The following is a 20,714-nucleotide window of genomic DNA, read 5'->3' on the forward strand; positions in this document are numbered from 1 at the left end:
TTATTTTCTAAACATTACAATGTGAATGCAAAGGGGGCTCAGTCCACACAATGTTTTAAATGAACTAGAAAGATAGCTGAATCCTCATTCAAAGGCAAGGGCAGTGTGAATACAAAGACAATAGTTATTTAGCTTTTTTTTTTCCCCCACCCAGAGTTCACTTTAAAGAGGACTGAAATCACCCTTAGCTGACTGGAGACTTTAGCAGACTCATTTTTAATACCTCACAAATGATCAAAATGACTACTTTGACACTGACAAACTGAGATCAATAAAAAAACGACCTTGTCCTGAATCCTTCAATAGCCCAGGCCTAGGTGTGTGGAGACATACTGTAGGAGGAAATTACAGTCCTAAAAAAGCTTTCCAGTTTCACTGACTCATCCAATGATGTGCAGCTCACTCACCAGCGATGGCGGATGTTTTAGCCTACTTTGTAAAACAATACGGTTCGCTCAATAGGCCTATTTGGAAGTTTAGAACTTCGTAGCCTGTAGAGAGATTAGTTGTATATTTACAGCTGAATCCATTTGCTTTCCAACCTGCATTTTCCAGCGATTGTATTTGAAATATTGAGAAAGGCCTGTTTTTGTCGGCATGCTGTTTCCTGACCGATTTGCAGGGCGTTCCCGACTGCAGGTATGCCTCGTGATTGGGCTACACACAATCCACAGCTAGGCTATTTAAAAAAAATATATACTGCTCAAACAAATAAAGGGAACACTTAGACAACACAATGTAACTCCAAGTCAATCACACTTCTGTGAAATCAAACTGTCCACTTAGCAAGCAACACTGATTGACAATAAATTTCACATGCTGTTGTGCAAATGGAACAGGTGGAAATTTTAGGCAATTAGCAAGACAACCCCAATAAATGAGTGGTTCTGCAGGTGATAACCACAGACCACTTCTCAGTTCCTATGCTTCCTGGCTGATGTTTTGGTCATTTTTGAATGCTGGCGGTGCTTTCACTCTAGTGGTAGCATGAGACGGAGTCTACAACCCACACAAGTGGCTCAGGTAGTGCAGCTCATCCAGGATGGAACATCAATGCGAGCTGTGGCAAGAAGGTTTGCTGTGTCTGTCAGCGTAGTGTCCAGAGCATGGAGGCGCTACCAGGAGACAGGCCAGTACATCAGGAGACGTGGAGGAGGCCGTAGGAGGGCAACAACCCAGCAGCAGGACCACTACCTCCACCTTTGTGCAAGGAGGAGCAGGAGGAGCATTGCCAGAGCCCTGCAAAATGACCTCCAGCAGGCCACAAATGTGCATGTGTCTGCTCAAACGGTCAGAAACAGACTCCATGAGGGTGGTATGAGGGCCCGACGTCCATAGGTGGGGGTTGTGCTTACAGCCCAACACCGTGCAGGACGTTTGGCATTTTCCAGAGAACAACAAGATTGGCAAATTCGCCACTGGCGCCCTGTGCTCTTCACAGATGAAAGCAGGTTCACACTGAGCACGTGACAGACGTGACAGAGTCTGGAGACGCCGTGGAGAACGTTTTGCTGCCTGCAACATCCTCCAGCATGACCGGTTTGGCGGTGGGTCAGTCATGGTGTGGGGTGGCATTTCTTTGGGGGGCCGCACAGCCCTCCATGTGCTCGCCAGAGGTAGCCTGACTGCCATTAGGTACCGAGATGAGATCCTCAGACCCCTTGTGAGACCATATGCTGGTGCGGTTGGCCCTGGGTTCCTCCTAATGCAAGACAATGCTAGACCTCATGTGGCTGGAGTGTGTCAGCAGTTCCTGCAAGAGGAAGGCATTGATGCTATGGACTGGCCCGCCCGTTCCCCAGACCTGAATCCAATTGAGCACATCATCATGTCTCGCTCCATCCACCAACAGTCTGTTGCACCACAGACTGTCCAGGATTTGGCGGATACTTTAGTCCAGGTCTGGGAGGAGATCCCTCAGGAGACCATCCGCCACCTCATCAGGAGCATGCCCAAGCGTTGTAGGGAGGTCATACAAGCACGTGGAGGCCACACACACTACTGAGCCTCATTTTGACTTGTTTTAAGGACATTACATCAAAGTTGGATCAGCCTGTAGTGTGGTTTTCCACTTTAATTTTGAGTGTCACTCCAAATCCAGATCTCCATGGGTTGATAAATTTGATTTCCATTGATAATTTGTGTGTGATTTTGTTGTCAGCACATTCAACTATGTAAAGAAAAAAGTACTTAATAAGAATATTTCATTAATTCAGATCTAGGATGTGTTATTTTAGTGTTCCCTTAATTTTTTTGAGCAGTGTATATAAACTATGAATCCTCTGGGGCTAAATTATAGGCCTACTACTGGAGTAGTAGTCGGAATGATTTCATTTCTTTCTGAACAGACAGGAGTAAATCTATAACTTTGGCAAATGTATTTCAATTTATCACGGGTGCTGCGGCACCTCCAGCACCCTTACCGCGGCTATGATTCAATACCGGAAAAAAATGATGAAGTGCAACGCTGGAGAGATGAGAGTTGCAGGGTCATATCTATCAGAGGGAGAGAGATCATAGAAAGTTCATCTCAGTCTAGTTCTGCGAGAGATACAGGTGCGCTTCTCTCTCTCTCTCAACACAGCAAATGGCCATGCGTTGGTCTACATAGGCAACAATGTTGCTCAAAAAAAAAAAAGCCGGGCCGGTCCAACAAGAATCAATTCTTAGAATATCAGGCAAGTTGTCACATGACGATTTTTTTAGGGGCAGCAGAATTACACAGGAGTCAACTTGAATTAACTCTGATTGCTTTTATTGGAATTTTTACATTGCAAAGAAGATTTTTTTTTTAAAAAGCCACAAGAGGTACCGACCGGATCCTGACAAATGAGTTCCGGATCGAAACAGTCCAGACCTAAGAGGTGCTGGATTCTGTTCCGGCAGGGTCAGACTCAAATTAAGCACCGCCCCTCCCCCATCCTGTTAATCATGTTTATTGACTTCTGCTTTAAGGGCAATTAGAGGATGTTGACACACCGGTGCCCTGTGGTCTGCTTCATAATGTGATTCTGTATGAATCGATATATGCCATCGACACCAAACGCTCCTTGTCAGCTATCTTATTACCCAGACAACAAAGCCCCAGATACAGTTCCACACTTAGGGTTACACAACTAACAACCGCATATATTTATATGGGGTCTTGTTGTTATAGCTTGTCTTGTACTGTTCTTGAAACCCAAGTGAGGGTACAAACACAGCATGTTGCATAATAACACAATTATACTAACTAACTGGCTGACTGAGCTGCTACAATAGAGAATTTTTATATGGTATAACTATGGAAAATTCTTAATCATGACTGTGAAAGAAGCGCTAACTGGCTGTAGGATTGCAAAATACCAGTAACTTTCCCAAAAGGCCTGATTTTCAAAGAATTCTGGTTGGATTCCTGGAAGTTTTCCACTGGGATTTCTAGAAAACTGGGATTTTTGGGAAAGTTACAAGAATTTTGTCAACCCTCCCTGTATGACAACTATGTCCACAAGTAGCTGTAATAATTATATTAAGTAAGACAAGGTGATGAGTGAATCTCACTGAGACAGGCAGAGAGACACACAGGGACCTTTAGTAAGTGGATTTGAGCATTAGAGAAAGCTGCCAGGGTAAAGGTCACAGAGCCAAGGGTTTTCTACTGTGACTCTCTCTGACTGTTGTAGAAAAGCATTTGTTCCCAACATGGAGGTCTGATCAGTCTGACTGACACAGACACAAACACACACAGGGACTGTCTTAAGACATAGGCTTTAGCTTGAAGGGCTAACGAAGTTGCTTACATATACAGAAGGCTAATGTGCGGTATCCAGAGAAGAGAGATAACCACTGTGATAGATAAGCCAGTTGACATGTTTCATGCTGACCGTACAATTACTCTGACACGGCATCACAACAACATTATGAGTTACCAATACTTCCCCTTCCATCTTTATCTGTTTTACCTACTCAGCACAAGGCCTTCAAGGTCCCAAACAGTCATTCTGATTCCCATGAAAAATACATTTTTGAGTGACATTTTTTTGAGTGATATTTTTAGGTGAAAGAAATGCTCAAAGTGTCCATTTTTTTCTCTCTCAAAGCTAACTACCAGGACATTTGAAAAGACAGGCTGAGTGGGCCTTGACTGACAGCTCTTTGAAAAAACTGTCAAAACACTTGGATGAATTGAGCAGTGATGCAGTAAAATCATCTCAAGTTAATTTAGTGATACACTAAGTAACTCAAACAACATTGAAAAATTGAAGAAACTTGATGATAAACTGTAGAAGCAACAGACATTTTCCAAACTTTGGTCATCATACTTTGATCTGGTTTCATCCAAATATCATCCATGTCATGATTTTGACTGTTCATGACCTTTCAGACCTTGAACGTGATCTAATTTAAGATTGACTGCATCATCCTTTTTCTGCTCAAATGTGGTGTGTGTGCGAGAGAGAGAGCTGATTAATGGCTTGATGCCCACAGAGGGAGCGTTCACAGCTGAGGTGGACATTGTTTGCATATTCTTAGGATCTGAAACTAGCAGCCCTCCTGTTGCCAGATCAAGTCCCTCATTTTTTTGGCGCAGCTACCAGGTTAGCTACAGGGTTAATAAAAATATTAGAAAATTAGGGGTCAGGGCTGGGTGTCTACGGCTCTACACGCTCCTGGATTGTGTTAGGGTTCGTTCCTTACGTCCTTTGTCAATCATTGGTGAAATTAGCATTATGACAATATCTTTAATTAAATCATTCAACAACCTTCATTAATGCAATTGCAGACAGAAGTTGACAAGCAGGAACATAGCACGCATGTTTCTGAGTAAGTTCCACCTCAAACAAAAGGTCTCAAGTTGTTTTATTAAACCGAAGTCCCGCCTTAGTGATGTCACTGACGACGTCATTACCTTTTTACTCCTCAGACCAAAACCCTGCATCCATAGCTATACAAACATAGAGTTTGTGTTTTATCTAAAAGCTAGGCAATAAATGTCCCCTCCCCAAAGTTGATTTATTGTGGAATGTCTGAGTAGTCTCTTATCTCCCACACTCTCCTGCAGAATTCTGTCTCAGTCACACATTGTGAGAGAGTGAGTGAGAGAGAGAGAAAACAACCGTGGAACAATTCTAAAACTATATAATTAATATATATATTGTTAATCTGTAGTCTAGGACCCTATAAATGGGGTCTTATAACCCCTCCCCTTCTATGAATATAACGTAAGCATAATCAATTATTCTAATACATCCAACATTTTGTATAGCCCCAAATCATGACCGCTAGGTGAATCCTGACAATTGCATCTCTGTTCTGCCACCTCTGGATTCTTGGCCGTCCTAACCCTATGGGAGGTCAGCTCCTGCTCAGCCCAGTCAAACATCTCTCTGTCCTGGCAGCCAGAGGGTGAAATCAGCTTCCCCCGATGCTGTGACAGCAGAGTCCCTGCCCATCTTCTAAAAACGTCTGGAACCATACCTCTTCAAAGAGTATCTTAAATAAGACATATCAGTTAGTCGTATCACCCCTTGTCTTATGCACTTGTATTTTCCTTCTAGCGCTGACTTTATTGAGAAAACATAGCCTACTTACCACGACGGTGATATGTTGTTGTCTCGCCTAGCTATCATAAGATGACTGCGCTAACTGTAAATTGTTAAAAACGTCTGCTAAATTACTAAAATGTAATAAGGAGCGAGGAGTATCCTAGCAGACCAGGCTAGGAATGCTTCCACTGCACAAAAACAAATGCAGAGTGCTTTACGGAACAACTGTGTCAACAAGGAAATGCATATGTTGTACTTCGGGCAACTGGGTTCAGACACGCACAAAACACAGCATACACGCTTTGCCTTCACACAAAAACTTAATCCTATGCCAGCTGTTAAGAGATATTTTTTGCATTGCACATTTTTTTTATTGTAACGCAATTTCTTTTTAGATATATTTTTGAAAAACATGTCTTTATAATTTATTCATAGTGGTTTAATAAAAATGTATAACTGTTGCTTATTTAATATTAACATACTCAGATAGGTCCATTTGAAACAAAGTATTATTTGCAATAGTTCACACCTCCAATCGCAAAACACATAAGGCCTATCCCAAAACTAAACCTTTGAAAATAGAAGCTTGACAGAGTTGGCAATGTCATGAGAGAGATCTATCCAGAACCCAAGGATGAGAGTCTAATATACGTCCAAAATTACATGCTATTCCCTGGCTCTGGTCAAAAGTTGTGCACTAAATAGGGAATAGGGTGCCATTTGGGGATCACCCTTAAACAAAAAGCCCTGGCATGTCAGTGCTCTCCATGGCAGTATACTGATTACCCTGACTAAGCCAGTTTCTGCTGCCTGTGCATGCTCTCTCCCAGATAGTCCCATCTCTGCCAGCACCACCGAGGGCTTTAGGGTGTCTTTGCCAGTGCCAGTATTTCATGCTTTCGACATGCAGGCTTTCAGTCTGCTTTTCCAGCTATAATGTGGAAACACATTGGGAAACAGAGCGGAGCTCCTCTTCTTCTCTCTTAGACTCATTACAGTACAAAAGCACACTTCTCATTCATAATAAATTGATACATTTCCTTCTGAATGAAGCAATGTCGTTCATTTAGTTGAATTCTGGTCTGCTGTGCATTTGCCAAAATGTGTCAGTTTGTTTTATTGTTTGATGTACCAAAGAAGGGGGGAGAGGATATAAAACAAATTTAAATAAGGAAATACATCTTAGAAGCATGACAAAAAAAAGTTGAACTCTACACTGTAAAACATGTCCTGTCATTTTTACAGTAAATTACTGGCAGCACAGAAGCCAGTATATTTCTGTAGATTTACAAGACCTTTACTGTAACACAAATTTACTGCACATTATTGGAACACCTGATTACAGTGACATGTTGTATTTCTAGAATGTAGAGTGCATTAAGGGAAGCACAGTGGTAAATTAACTGTTTTAGATTGACAGTGCAGGTAGCTAGTGCCAACAAAAGGGAGGATTTCTGTTACATGTATTTGATATTGATATTGCAATACCTATTTTGTAATTAGCATTCCGTAGCACTCACCTCCGTCATCATGAAGTGCTTTGAGAGACTAGTCAAGGACCATATCACCTCCACCCTACCTGACACCATAGACCCACTCCAACTTGCTTACCGCCCAAATAGGTCCACAGACGATGCAATCTCAACCACACTGCACACTGCCCTAACCCATCGGGACAAGAGGAATACCTATGTGAGAATGCTGTTCATCGACTACAGCTCAGCATTTAACACCATAGTACCCTCCAAACTCGTCATCAAGCTCGAGACCCTGGGTCTCGACCCCGCCCTGTACAACTGGGTACTGGACTTCCTGACGGGCCGCCCCCAGGTGGTGAGGGTAGGTAACAACATCTCCACCACGCTGATCCTCAACACTGGGGCCCCACAAGGGTGCGTTCTGAGCCCTCTCCTGTACTCCCTGTTCACCCACGACTGCGTAGCCACGCACGCCTCCAACCCAATCATCAAGTTTGCGGACGACACAACAGTGGTAGGCTTGATTACCAACAACGACGAGACGGCCTACAGGGAGGAGGTGAGGGCCTTCGGAGTGTGGTGTCAGGAAAATAACCTCACACTCAACGTCAACAAAACTAAGGAGATGATTGTGGACTTCAGCAAACAGCAGAGGGAACACCCCCCTATCCACATCGATGGAACAGTAGTGGAGAGGGTAGTAAGTTTTAAGTTCCTCGGCGTACACATCACATACAAACTGAATTGGTCCACCCACACAGACAGCATTGTGAAGAAGGCGCAGCAGCGCCTCTTCAACCTCAGGAGGCTGAAGAAATTCGGCTTGTCACCAAAAGCACTCACAAACTTCTACAGATGCACAATCGAGAGCATCCTGTCGGGCTGTATCACCGCCTGGTACGGCAACTGCTCCGCCCACAACCGTAAGGCTCTCCAGAGGGTAGTGAGGTTTGCACAACGCATCACCGGGGGCAAACTACCTGCCCTCCATAACACCTACACCACCCGATGTCACAGGAAGGCCATAAAGATCATCAAGGACAACAACCACCCGAGCCACTGCCTGTTCACCCCGCTATCATCCAGAAGGCGAGGTCAGTACAGGTGCATCAAAGCTGGGACCGAGAGACTGAAAACCAGCTTCTATCTCAAGGCCATCAGACTGTTAAACAGCCACCACTAACATTGAGTGGCTGCTGCCAACACACTGACTCAACTCCAGCCACTTTAATAATGGGAATTGATGGGAATTGATGTAAAATATATCACTAGCCACTTTATGGCTACTTAATATAATGTTTACATACCCTACATTATTTATCTCATATGTATACGTATATACTGTACTCTATATCATCTACTGCATCTTTATGTAATACATGTATCACTAGCCACTTTAACTATGCCACTTTGTTTACATACTCATCTCATATGTATATACTGTACTCGATACCATCTACTGCATCTTGCCTATGCCGTTCTGTACCATCACTCATTCATATATCTTTATGTACATATTCTTTATCCCTTTACGCTTGTGTGTATAAGGTAGTAGTTTTGGAATTGTTAGCTAGATTACTCATTGGTTATTACTGCATTGTCGGAACTAGAAGCACAAGCATTTCGCTACACTCGCATTAACATCTGCTAACCATGTGTATGTGACAAATAAAAACATGGATTTGATTTGTAGCCTATTGGTGACAGAAAACACATTTACTTTATATTATTATTTCCAATACAAATGTATACTTGCAAGTAGGCCGCTTAACTAGAAAATTGATTGGTAACGGTAACATAAGCTTTTTACTTGCTATGACTGTGGTATATTCTTGTTGACCTTAGCTTAATACATTGACTGTAAGTTGCTCTGGATACGAGCTTCTGCTAAATAACCAAAATGTAAAAGGAAAACTTGCAAAGCACACAGCTGGGGTATGATTCTAATGAGCGCCACCCCTAAACAAGGCCACATTTGATGAAAATACAAATAGTTTGAAGGCGGGGCTAATTAGAATAATACCCAGAAGTGTGCTTTGCAAATGTTACATTTTTCACATTGACGTTTTGGTCATTTAGCAGACACTGTTTCCCTAGAGCGACTTACAGTCAGTGCATCATCTAAGGTTGACAAAAAAATACACTGTTATGTGCCTTTAACTGAGGCGTGGCTTCTGTCTGGCTACTCCAACATAAAGGGCTGATTGGTGGAGTGCTGCAGAGATGGTTGTCCTTCTGGAAGGTTCTCCCATCTCCACAGAGGAACTTTAGAGCTCTGGCAGAGTGACCATTGGGTCCTTGGTAACCTGTCTGACCAAGGCCCCTCTTTCCCCGATTGCTCAGTTTGGCTGGGTGGCCAGCTCTAGGAAGAGTCTTAGTGGTTCCAAACTTCTTCCATTTAAGAATGATGGAGACCACTGTGTTCTTGGGAATCTTCGATGCTGCAGAAATGTTTCGGTACCCTTCCCCAGATCTGTGCCTCGACACAATCCTCTCTGACCTCTACTGACAATTCCTTCAACCTCATGGCTTGGTTTTTGCTTTGACATGCACTGTCAACTGTGGGACCTTATATAGACTCGTGTGTGCCTTTCCAAATCATGTCCAATCAATTGAATTTACAACAGGTGGACTCCAATCAAGTTGTAGAAACCTCAAGGATGAACAATGGAATCAGGATGCACCTGAGCTCATTTTCGAGTTTCATAGCAAAGGGTCTGAATAAGGCATTTCTATTTTTATATATATATATATATATATTAATTATTTTACACCATTATGACTTTGGTCATAATACTTTGATCTGTTTTCATCCAAATATCATCAGATTTAGTGGAAACATGATTTTGACTATTCATAACGTTTCAGACATGCTGTCTCTGATCTGTTCCTTATGTCCATTCTTATTTATGTGGCACTACTACCACATATCAGTTAACTGGAACAGCATTCTCACTAACGGGTGCAACAAGTAGCAATAAGGAATTCCCCTTGACCACGCCCACAAAATGGGACAACAAACATTCAACAAACATAAAAGAGCCAACTTCGTTGTCAGTTTTTGTTAGAGATAACAAAACATGCCGAGAAGCTGCTGTATTTTTCAATGTACATGTAACCAGGTAAACAATCCTGACCCACGGTTTGCAATGCTCCCATATAGGGAAATAGACCTTTTGCGAAGAGCCCTGTGGATTCAGGCTATTCAGAGTGGGAAATGTGGGGACCTGGCTCCCGAGTGGTGCAGGATTCTAAGGCAATGCTTCTCAGTGCTAGAGGCGTCACTACAGACCCTGGTTCAATTCCAGGCTGTATCACAATCGGCCGTGATTGGGAGTCCCATAGGGCGTCACACAATTGACTCAGCGTCGCCCGGGTTTGGCCAGGGTAGACCGTCATTGTAAATAAGAATTTGTTCTTAAACTGCCTTTCCTAGTTAAATAAAGGTTAAATAAAATAAATACAATATTTGTTATGAAACTACTACCACATATCACTTAAATTGGTAGGGCACTTTCACTAACAGGTGCAACAAGTATAGCCTCTTACAAGACACACCTCAACACGTGTTACTGAGACACAACACCACCATGAAACACACAAAAGGTTTTTGGCACTCCTAAATTACAGTATCAAACTGAATTACAGTAAATTACTGGCAGCACAGTAGCCAGTAAATTAATGCAGATTTACAGGAAAATATTTGTAAATTCCAAAAACATGGTATGATAAAGTATTTTGTGGGTGTGGTACTGAATTACAGTAAATTACTAGCAGCACAGTAGCCAGTAAGTAAATTACTGTAGATTTACAGGAAAAATCACCCCAAAATATGGCATGGTACTGTATTCTGTGGGGTACAGCAATCTCACTAATGGGTAAACAAATATAGCCTCTTGTAAGGCACACCTCAAAATATTTTAATGAGAGACAATTTTGCTGCCGACAATATTTTCCCACAATGCCCCATAATTCACTGTATGCTGTTGTAAATATACAACAAAACAGGTACTACTGTATTGTAAAATTACAGCAATTGCTGTAGCGGAATGCCATTAAGCCCCCATAATGCATTGCTCTTTACAATACTGTAATAGCATTACGGTAAAAGTGTTGCTGTAAATATACAGCTATTTGTTACAATGTAAAGGACAAGTTGCATATTGTTTTATATAGCCACCACTTTCCTTTTTATGTTTAACAACATAAAAAAAAGATCTGAATGTAGAGGGGTATTTGCAGGTATCCTATTTCCAGCTGATCAAACAACACTTCTCGGAGCAGTGCCCATAGCAGTGTTTTCTCCATAAACACTTCCTGTACATTGCTGAGGTGTCAGAGCTAGGACGAATTGAAAAGATAAAGGAACAGGTGGCGTTTAAATTGAAACAAATGCAGCCAAATTCAATTTGCATTCTAAGAGCCTGTGTTTGCTCAGTGCGTCAGCAGAAGCTGTTTGGCCAATCTTGTCACATACATACATGTAAATACACGCAAGCATACGGAGGCGCGCGCACACACACACACACACACACACACACACACACACACACACACACACACACACACACACACACACACACACACACACACACACACACACACACACACATACACACACACACACACACACACACACACACTCCTATCCTGTTACAATGAGCTCAGCCTATTAGACAGCCAGCTGGCAGCCTCACAGATCAGCACTATAGAATCGCAGAGACACAACTTGCGAGTGCACAATAACACACCGGTGGGAGCCCCCTTCTCTTCCTCCCCAGGCAGGGTGTGTGCGTAAGGGTCAGCCCTGTGGTGCCTCATGGCCCCTCTCACACAGCTATGCCATTACACAGAGCTGCATGGGGACAGAGAAGGGACAGCAACCAGCATACAGCCTGGCTACACAGACGCTGTCCATGGTGCTGATCTCATTCCTCAATGGAACTGCACACACTGATATCTCTCACACAGTGACACGTTCATTCTCCACACACGCACACACTCACGCACACACTCCACCATCTGTCAATACACACATTCCATTCACACTGACTCTTAGTATTCCGGGCATTCAATTGAATTTGATAAGCTTCACTATAGCGTGTGTAAAATAATAATATCTCTCCTTCTACAAATTGAAACTGAATTCTAGACTTATCGGTATCTATCTTGATACAAATGTAATGATTAAAATAAACTATCAAGGGAGATATTATTTTGCTCAATATTTGGGCATTGTGACCTCAAAGCCTCCTCAGTAAATTAATTGAAAAGCAGTTAAAGCTGGTTAATTCTACAATAGTCCGTTGCTCAAACTCAGGACACACACACACGCACGCACACACACACACACACACACACACACACACACACACACACACACACACACACACACACACACACACACACACACACACAGACTGATGCCTGTCCTCCAGCTGTCTCACCATTTTGTGCTCAATTAGCGACACACACATACAGACACCCAAGCCCCGCCGCTCGTGACCTTTCCCTTCCCACTAATGAAATTACTAATAAATCCAGACATCACCCAAGCCCCCCCTCTGACCAAGGGTGAGGGTCGAGAGAGAGAACACAGGAGTCTTTATCAAGGGGACTTAGGTTGTGTCCCAAATGGTACTCTATTCCTTATATAGTGCACGTACAATGGGCCCTGTCAAAAGTGGTGCACTATATAGGGAATAGGGTGGCACTTGGGACACAGCCTTAGAATGGTGACTAATTCTCTCCTGGCCCCATGTTGTTATTGGGAATGGAGGCAGTCTTGGGGGGAGGGGGCAGGTATGTTTTTGAGTTTGCACCTAAAAACAGTTGGAAAATGCTTGTGAAAAACCAATCACCAGTATCTCCGGTGCATGTTGTGTGTACCACGTGTTCATAGGTTGTTGCACACGACCCCTACCCTACCTCACACATACGCACAACAGTGCAATAACAAATAACAAAATGTGCCTTCAAGACCACTTGATTAAAGGCAGTGATAGTCAGGCAAGAGACCTGAACCAGGGTTGTTCATTCATACAATAGTGAACAACGTAGAAAAATGTTTTGCGACAGAAAACGAAAATAAGCATTTCTTATTAGGTCCATCCCTGTTTTGGCCTGTTTGCTTGATGTAGGGTCAGTTAACAATGCATGGTAATCTTAAACCACAGCTGGAGATGGGAAGCAGGCTAGGAGCGTGAGAGAAGTCCATCAGCAGAGCTGCATCCCAAATGGCACCCTATTCCCTATTAAGGCCCATAGGGTTTTCCGGTAGAAATTAGTGCACTGTATAGGAAATAGGGTGCCATATGGGACGTAAGAAGACGGCTCCACAGGGAGAGGTGTTAAATACATCTAGGCTCATGGATCAGGCAAGCCTTCGTCCACTACCCCCCCCCCCCATCCATCCATCCATCTATTGCTCCATCACTCCCTCCATTCATTTATCCATCCATCCTGGGCATTAGAAAATAGTATTTTTGGCCCTGCTCCCTCGCTCCCTGCCTCTACTCCTTGGCACTGGACTTGTTTTGGCTTCAGAGCACCATTACACCCCTACCTCGTCTCCCTTTTCCTCCACGTTCACCTCCCCCTCTCGGTAGCCAGTTTACAAGCTTACTAATGAATGGACAAACTTCATTTTGTTCTAGTTTACTTACACTTCACTGGCTTTAGGTTTGTTTTGGTTGGAGGCAAGCAGGGCAGAAAATGCTCGTAGATCAATGCTGATCACAGTTGATTTATCCTGTGATTTCAGTAATCCTACAGACTTGATTTGATAAATGATCATCTGAAAGCCAAGAGATAATCCTGGAATTAATGCAAACATGACATTCTGTTGAGTTCCGTTTGAATTATTGTTTGAATTGAATTAATTCCGATACAAACATGATTAAATAACAAGCGGAAGGCTTTTAAATAATAACACATGCCAGTGTGGCACAGACAATTAGGCACAGATTATACAAATGTTACTAAGGATAAAGAGAAATGAATTGGCATGGACTAAATACTATGCTACACTACAGCGAGAAGTAAAACACAACATCAAAGCTTTGTTAGGCTCACCCTTATTTCTCCACGTCTTTCACGGAGAGGAAACAACTGAGTTTAGCAACTCGAGTAAAACGCCTGCGCGGCAAATAATATATCAGCCCACTAAAACCGGAATCAAAGCTTTATCTTCACGTCCGACATAACTTTCATCCAGTGTTGGCCCAATCCAGACTCATTGATGAGCATCAGATCATAATGATCTAGTTTTCCACATCATCGTGGCTTGAGCTTGCCAGAAAACAGGAAATAATAGGAGTTATATTTCTCTCCAGGAGGATGTTGTGTGCGATTTTGTTTTAATCATTATATTTCATTTTGCATTTAACCTCCAAATCCTGACACACCAAGCACTTCATACCAAAATGTACACACACACACACACACACACACACACACACACTATCGCCACGCCCAATAGCGTCACACACACACGCCACGACCATCTGTCAGACTGTAGCTTCCTCCCGCTCCCTCTCTCTCTATGTCCTGCTGAGATACACATTCACTAATGATTCCATAACTTGGTTACCACCTCTTTACGGTGCTTAGCAAGCTCCATCACGGCGGCTATATAAGACGCTCCGTTAGCACATTGGTGGGTTAGAGTGCAGAGTAGAGTGATCAGCTTGACAGGTCCACTGAGTCTTCATAACACAGAATTGCTGAGATTAGCCAGGCCTGGGTCATATTCATAAACAATCTAAGATAGGAGTGCTGATCTAGGATCAGTTTTGCCTTTGAGTGCATAATGAATACGATTACATGCACAGGGGGGGACCTGATCCTACTCTGAGACGCTTTTTGAATATGAGCCCTGGGCTGTAGCAATGATACACCCCCCCCCCCCCCCCCCCCCCCTCTCTCTCTCAACCCTTATTTTTATTTTTACAACTATCTCTCATTCATCTACCTTTCCCTCTCTCTCCCCCATGCATTGATTACATGATGTTTGTCAACCTGAGCTTGAAATTAACATTTGATATGTTCATTCTGTGAGACATTTAGTTTGTGATTTTGCGTGCAAATGTCACATGCATAACAACGGAATTGCTCCTCCCTCCCTTTTTTTCTGTAATGTTGACAAGTACAGTAAAGGCTATCATACTGTACATCGCTCTGCTTCAAAGTCCTATTTGTATTCCTTGGCACTTGCTATTTGTACACAATTAGTCAGCCAGTCATAAGGCTTCCTACCACCTGGGAAGACATATCACAGGACCACAAATAAGCAAACAAAACAAAAGCATTCAGCTGGATTTGACTAAAGACAGAGAACTCTAGCCAATCTGGCAACACAGCGGATTATTCACAGTGAGCTGAATACAGAGAAGCGAGAGAGAGGGAGAGAGAGAGAGAGAGGGAGCGAGAGAGATAGAGAGGGAGAGAGAGAGAGAGGGAGAGAGAGAGAGAGAGAGAGAGAGAGAGAGAGTGAGGCAAAAATGGCACTGTCTGAATTCTGAAATCATTATCATTATGTATGGCATACATTGTTTGTCTCCCAATTTGCAAAGCTCATTGGAGGACTTGTAAAAGCTACAAGACCATAATCAGCCAAGGAGAGCGGGAATGTTTGCATGCTGCCTAGAGGGCTCCCCTAAGAGTGTTGTCCAAAACACTCACCAAGTATGAATCTTCTCACTGTGCTCATTCCAAATGGCACCCTATCTGCTTTATGGTGCACTACCTGAGTCTTACAGAGACATTATCCAGGGACAGAGTTAACCAGAGAATGAACTGAACATGGGGACGAGAGAGGACGGGGAGCATGACAGTAAGCAACTCAATCAGTTCAAAGCCTGTAAACACTTATTATGTGGACATCTTCTACTAGTTAGGGGAGTCTACCTGGTATTAGTAAGAGGTTTGCACAGTACCCCAACACCATGCTGTCATTTTCTTTGAATGCGGTAAAAAAATAGATCTTGTGTAAATACACAGTCCAATGGAATTGAGGCCCATATCACTGGTAGAGCATAACCAAGTCAAAAATGGATTTGTGTGATCAAGTGATCATCCGAGACGGAGAAGTGGTCAGCGGGTTGTCCGACTGCCTCACTGACTTCAGCAGGTCAGTGAGGCCACTATCTGAAGTCCCAAAAGCTGCTTCCCAAATGACCCAAATACTTTTGACCAGAGCCCTATAGTATTGCACTATGTAGGGAATAGGATGCGATATGAGATGCAGCCGAGGTGTCCCTGGATGGATCCCTGCAGTAATCCCTGGAAAAAGCTGGCTCTGGAATGACTAACAATCCCCCATCCCCCATGATGAGCAACATCATTATTTCCTGTGTACCATCTCATTGCATTCTAATGATATTTTCTTAATTAACTTCTCTTTAAATGTTGCTACCCGTTAACGTGTGTAATTACAAGTGAGAAATGGCAAACGACTTTACAGCGAATCATTTGCAAAAGGTCTTGGCAGGCGAGACACAGCTCCAATATTGCAGCCCGTATTCGGTATCGTCTCAGAGCAATGGCAAGGGGACAGTGATGATGAATTATCACTGCATAATTTAGTGGTTTGGCACATTAACCTCTGTTATGGGAAAAACAAGATGGTGGCAGAATGTCTAAGCAGCAACTCCAATGAGTTGCTAGAAGCTAATGAATCCTGGCATAGTGTAGGTGTGAAGCCAGACTGAGGGGATGGACTGACATGGAGGGGGATCTGTGGATGCTTCCAAAGACATTCCTTCACAGGAAAGAGGACGCTGCTAATATCATATGGACCGTTTTGTAATAAACCCTTCTTTCTCCCTGTTGCTTTCTCTCTCTCCATGTGTATCTTCCATGCTCTCCCTCTTTCTCTCCCTCTCCATGTGTATCTTCCATGCTCTCCCTCTTTCTCTCCCTCTCCATGTGTTTCTTCCATGCTCTCCCTCTTTATCTCCCTCTCCATGTGTATCTTCCATGCTCTCCCTCTTTCTCTCCCTCTCCATGTGTTTCTTCCATGCTCTCCCTCTTTCTCTCCCTCTCCATGTGTTTCTTCCATGCTCTCCCTCTTTCTCTCCCTCTCCATGTGTTTCTTCCATGCTCTCCCTCTTTCTCTCCCTCTCCATGTGTATCTTCCATGCTCTCCCCCTTTCTCTCCCTCTCCATGTGTTTCTTCCCCGCTCTCCCCCCTTTCTCTCCCTCTCCATTTGTTTCTTCCCCGCTCTCACTCCTTTCTCTCTACCTCTCTCTCGCTCCCTCTCTCTCCCCCTCTCCATTCATTGGCCGCAGTGCTGCCTGATTTAGCCAGTGCCGTGGGCTTGTAGCGACTGGCGGTGCTATAGAGGGCCATGTAAATGTCACCGTCTCAGAGGCCGTGCTCGGCCAAGCATGAAATTAAATCTGGCAGAGTTTTAGGGCCCTGCTTTGGCTCACATCACCGTTCATTCCTCCGTGTACCTCAGCACAAGGGCCCTACATAAATCCACAGCGTATATGTTATGACTACATCAGAGGGCCCACTTCCCTTTTTGACTTTATTTACGAGCAGCGGGAGGACGTGATTAATCCAGGCAGGAAACAGAGAGAGAGACATGCGGGTGGGAACATGGTCTCTGTCAACGTGCAAAGGCCTTGTGCCTGTTTCTGCCAAACGTGTAAAATGGTTGTTTAACAAACACAGTGTGGAGCTTTTATGTTATATGTAAAAACGGGATTATGCCTCGTGGATGGCTTCAGTAACTCTTACTGTACTGACTTACTGACTTAATAGCCAATGCCTATTGTGAGCCTACTGTTACGCAACAAGTAGTGGCTGGAGGCGTTTACAATTGTGAACCACGGTATATCACTTTTAATTGTCCTTCTCTTAATATACATAAATGATAAGACAAAATGACAGACGCATTGTGTATACTGTAGATACGCAACAACCTACAAATGGAATACATGCAAATAGATACATTCAGTTAACAGACCCCCCAAAAAACTCCAATACCAACTTCTTGGCTAAAACTTTAATAACATGCTGAGGTTACATATTGTGAAACACACACACACACACACACACACACACATAACCAAGCATCAAAATTGCCAACTGGCTTGGCTATTCATGGCGACCAACACACAAACACCCCATCCGTCATGCAGTCGAGATGACATGTTTCCTCTAATGAATAAAAGGCTGACTTTCACAGCAATGACAGAGAGAGCAGCGTGGGGGATGCTCACAGACACAGGGCAATGAGTAGTTCGCCATTACACTGCAGGGTGTTCCCAGCAGGGTTCCTTTGCTGTGAAGATTGGCATTACACTTGGGAGGATTTCTCAAACTCAAGATGAGGGAGTAGAGAAAACGAAGAAGCTCTCTGCCCTGCTGAAAAAACTTGCATAGACCAGCATACATTTCAAGCTGGTCCATGCTGACCTATACGGGTCAGTGCTGGTCGGATGCTGGTCTGACCAGCATGGTCTAGCAGGTAAAGCACATCTGACCAGCATGGTCCAACTGGTTCTGCTGGCCAACCAGCAGCTGGTTATAATGGCAGACCAGTATGGGCTAGATGGTCAAGCTGGTCTGACCAGCACGGTCTAGCTGGTTATGCTGGCTGACCAGGCTTCGTTGTGTTCTTGCTGGTGACCAGCCTTCACTGTGTTTTGGACATAAACTAAAGAAGAAAAAAAACATCAAGTCACATTACCCTGGTTGCAAAGTGACATTTAATTCCTATTGGAATCTAGCAATAGTGTATTCCCACAATCTGCATTCAGAATGACTGCCAGGGTTAAGAGAACAGATTGAATGAGACTACCTAAACCATCTAAACTGGAACAACTATTTCAGTAATGGGTGCAATAAGTCCATCTAACAGATTGGCTTAGTTTAGAAAAATACATGTTTTAAAAAAAATCTTTGTGTCGCATAAGATACATTAAAAGATTCATACAAAAAATAGACATTAAAACAAACAATTCAAAATATGTAACTGCAATAGAACATGCTGGAAAATATGATAATGATGGCCGTGGAGCTGATTACTTAGGAGTCAACATCACTTTATAAAGTTACTTGACCTTGTGTTATATTTCTGATGTCTGTGGTCTGAGAGCCATGCTCATATTGTCTAGCTAGCTACCTCAGTTTACACAAGTGTACTGCATAGCCACAATGCCCAATTCAGATACATATGATGAGATGCAATGGTTTATTTGATCTGATCAGTCTAGTCTTAGAACGCCTCATGTCGTTGGCTGGAGTATTCAAGATTCAACATGTCAACTGTAGCCAAAGTCTTGCGACTTTTAGCCATTCAAAGAACAGCGCGCTAACATTCTGTGTTCAGCGAAGCAGCTAGCCAAGCAGAGAGCTAGCTAGCTATTTTGCTGTACATAGCTAGCCTGGCTTGCTGACATTTCAGTCAAAAACGTGTACCCTGTTTCTGGTGTATGTATTTCGTGACACGTGTTTTCTACAAGTGGCAACTTTGTTTCAACGTTTCATCACAGAATTGTAAAGCGTCACTGCTACCGTAGCAACAATCTCAACTGCACATCTCGCGTTCTTGATCTGAATGCCCCAATCTTTAGTCAGCTGTTGTACAACGCAACATTCTAAAACTAGCTTGTTTTTATCTCTGTTCTAGCAGGGTTTCCCCAAGCTCAGCCCTGTGTGCACGGTTTGATTTTTGCCCTAGCACTACACAGCTGATTCAAAAAATCTAAACTTGATGATGAGTTGGTAGTACTAGGGCAAAAATCAAAACGTGCACCCAGGGCGGGCCCCAGGACTGAGTTTGGGAAACCTTGATCTAGGTCAGGGATGGTCAACTCCAGTCCTCAGAGGCTTGATTGATGACACGCGTAGAGCAACAAGATGTAAGCGTTAGTTGTCCTCTCGGTTGTGAAAAAGATTTGTATGATATAAAAATGTATTTTTTAAAGTATGAATTAGAACTCATTACAATACATGATATCACTGTTATATTTTCAACAGATGTCAACACTACAGTTCTGGACTGATAGTAATGAAATTCCATAGACAACCAAATATTATTATCTTTCACCTAAAGGAGACTGGGGCTAACAAAGGAAAATGATCCTGTGATCAGATGACCCAAGACCCCATGAAGTGCCACCACCAACGGCTGAGTAGCTACAATTTTGAGGAGACGTCGCCACGCAACACAGGGTGCAGTAAACACACCTTTGGGCTGGGAAGGACCTGAGCTTTCCCTGTTGTCAGACGTGCTGGTTCCCAGAAAGTGTAAAAACCTACAGAGTACTCAGAAATGTTGTTGAGAGAGTTGGGCCTACAACCAATCATATAAACTCAGCAAAAAAAGAAACGTCCTCTCACTGTCAACTGTGTTTATTTTCAGCAAACTTAACGTGTGTAAATATTTTTATGAACATAACAAGATTCAACAACTGAGACATAAACTGAACAAGTTCCACAGCCATATGACTAACAGAATGGATTAATGTGTCCCTGAAAAAAAGGGGGGGTCAAAATCAAAAGTAACAGTCAGTGTAGCCTCATGGACTGAACAAGATTTGTCAGTTCTTGCTGTGAGATGTTACCCCACTCTTCTACCAAGGCACCTGCAAGTTCCCGGACATTTCTGGGGGAAATGGCCCTAGCCTTTACCCTACAATCCAACAGGTCCCAGACGTGCTCAATGGGATTGAGATCCGGGCTCTTCACTGGCCA

At 43.3% G+C, this 20,714-nt stretch overlaps 1 protein-coding gene across 3 annotated transcripts in view; it reads right to left on the bottom strand.

Annotated features, from left to right (window-relative positions):
- dlgap1b (discs, large (Drosophila) homolog-associated protein 1b) overlaps window positions 1-20,714 on the bottom strand; it is a 273,501-nt gene that overhangs the window by 219,353 nt on the left and 33,434 nt on the right. The window contains exon 1 of one of the 3 annotated variants that reach the window (XM_036944281.1): window positions 5,572-5,756. The exons of the other annotated variants lie outside the window; for them this stretch is intronic. The gene's annotated coding sequence lies outside the window, so the exon portion shown is untranslated. Of the gene's footprint in view, window positions 1-5,571; window positions 5,757-20,714 lie in introns of those variants that run through there. 3 annotated transcript variants of the gene reach the window in all.

This window comes from Oncorhynchus mykiss, chromosome 15, assembly GCF_013265735.2.
Source record: "Oncorhynchus mykiss isolate Arlee chromosome 15, USDA_OmykA_1.1, whole genome shotgun sequence".
NCBI lineage: Eukaryota > Metazoa > Chordata > Actinopteri > Salmoniformes > Salmonidae > Oncorhynchus > Oncorhynchus mykiss.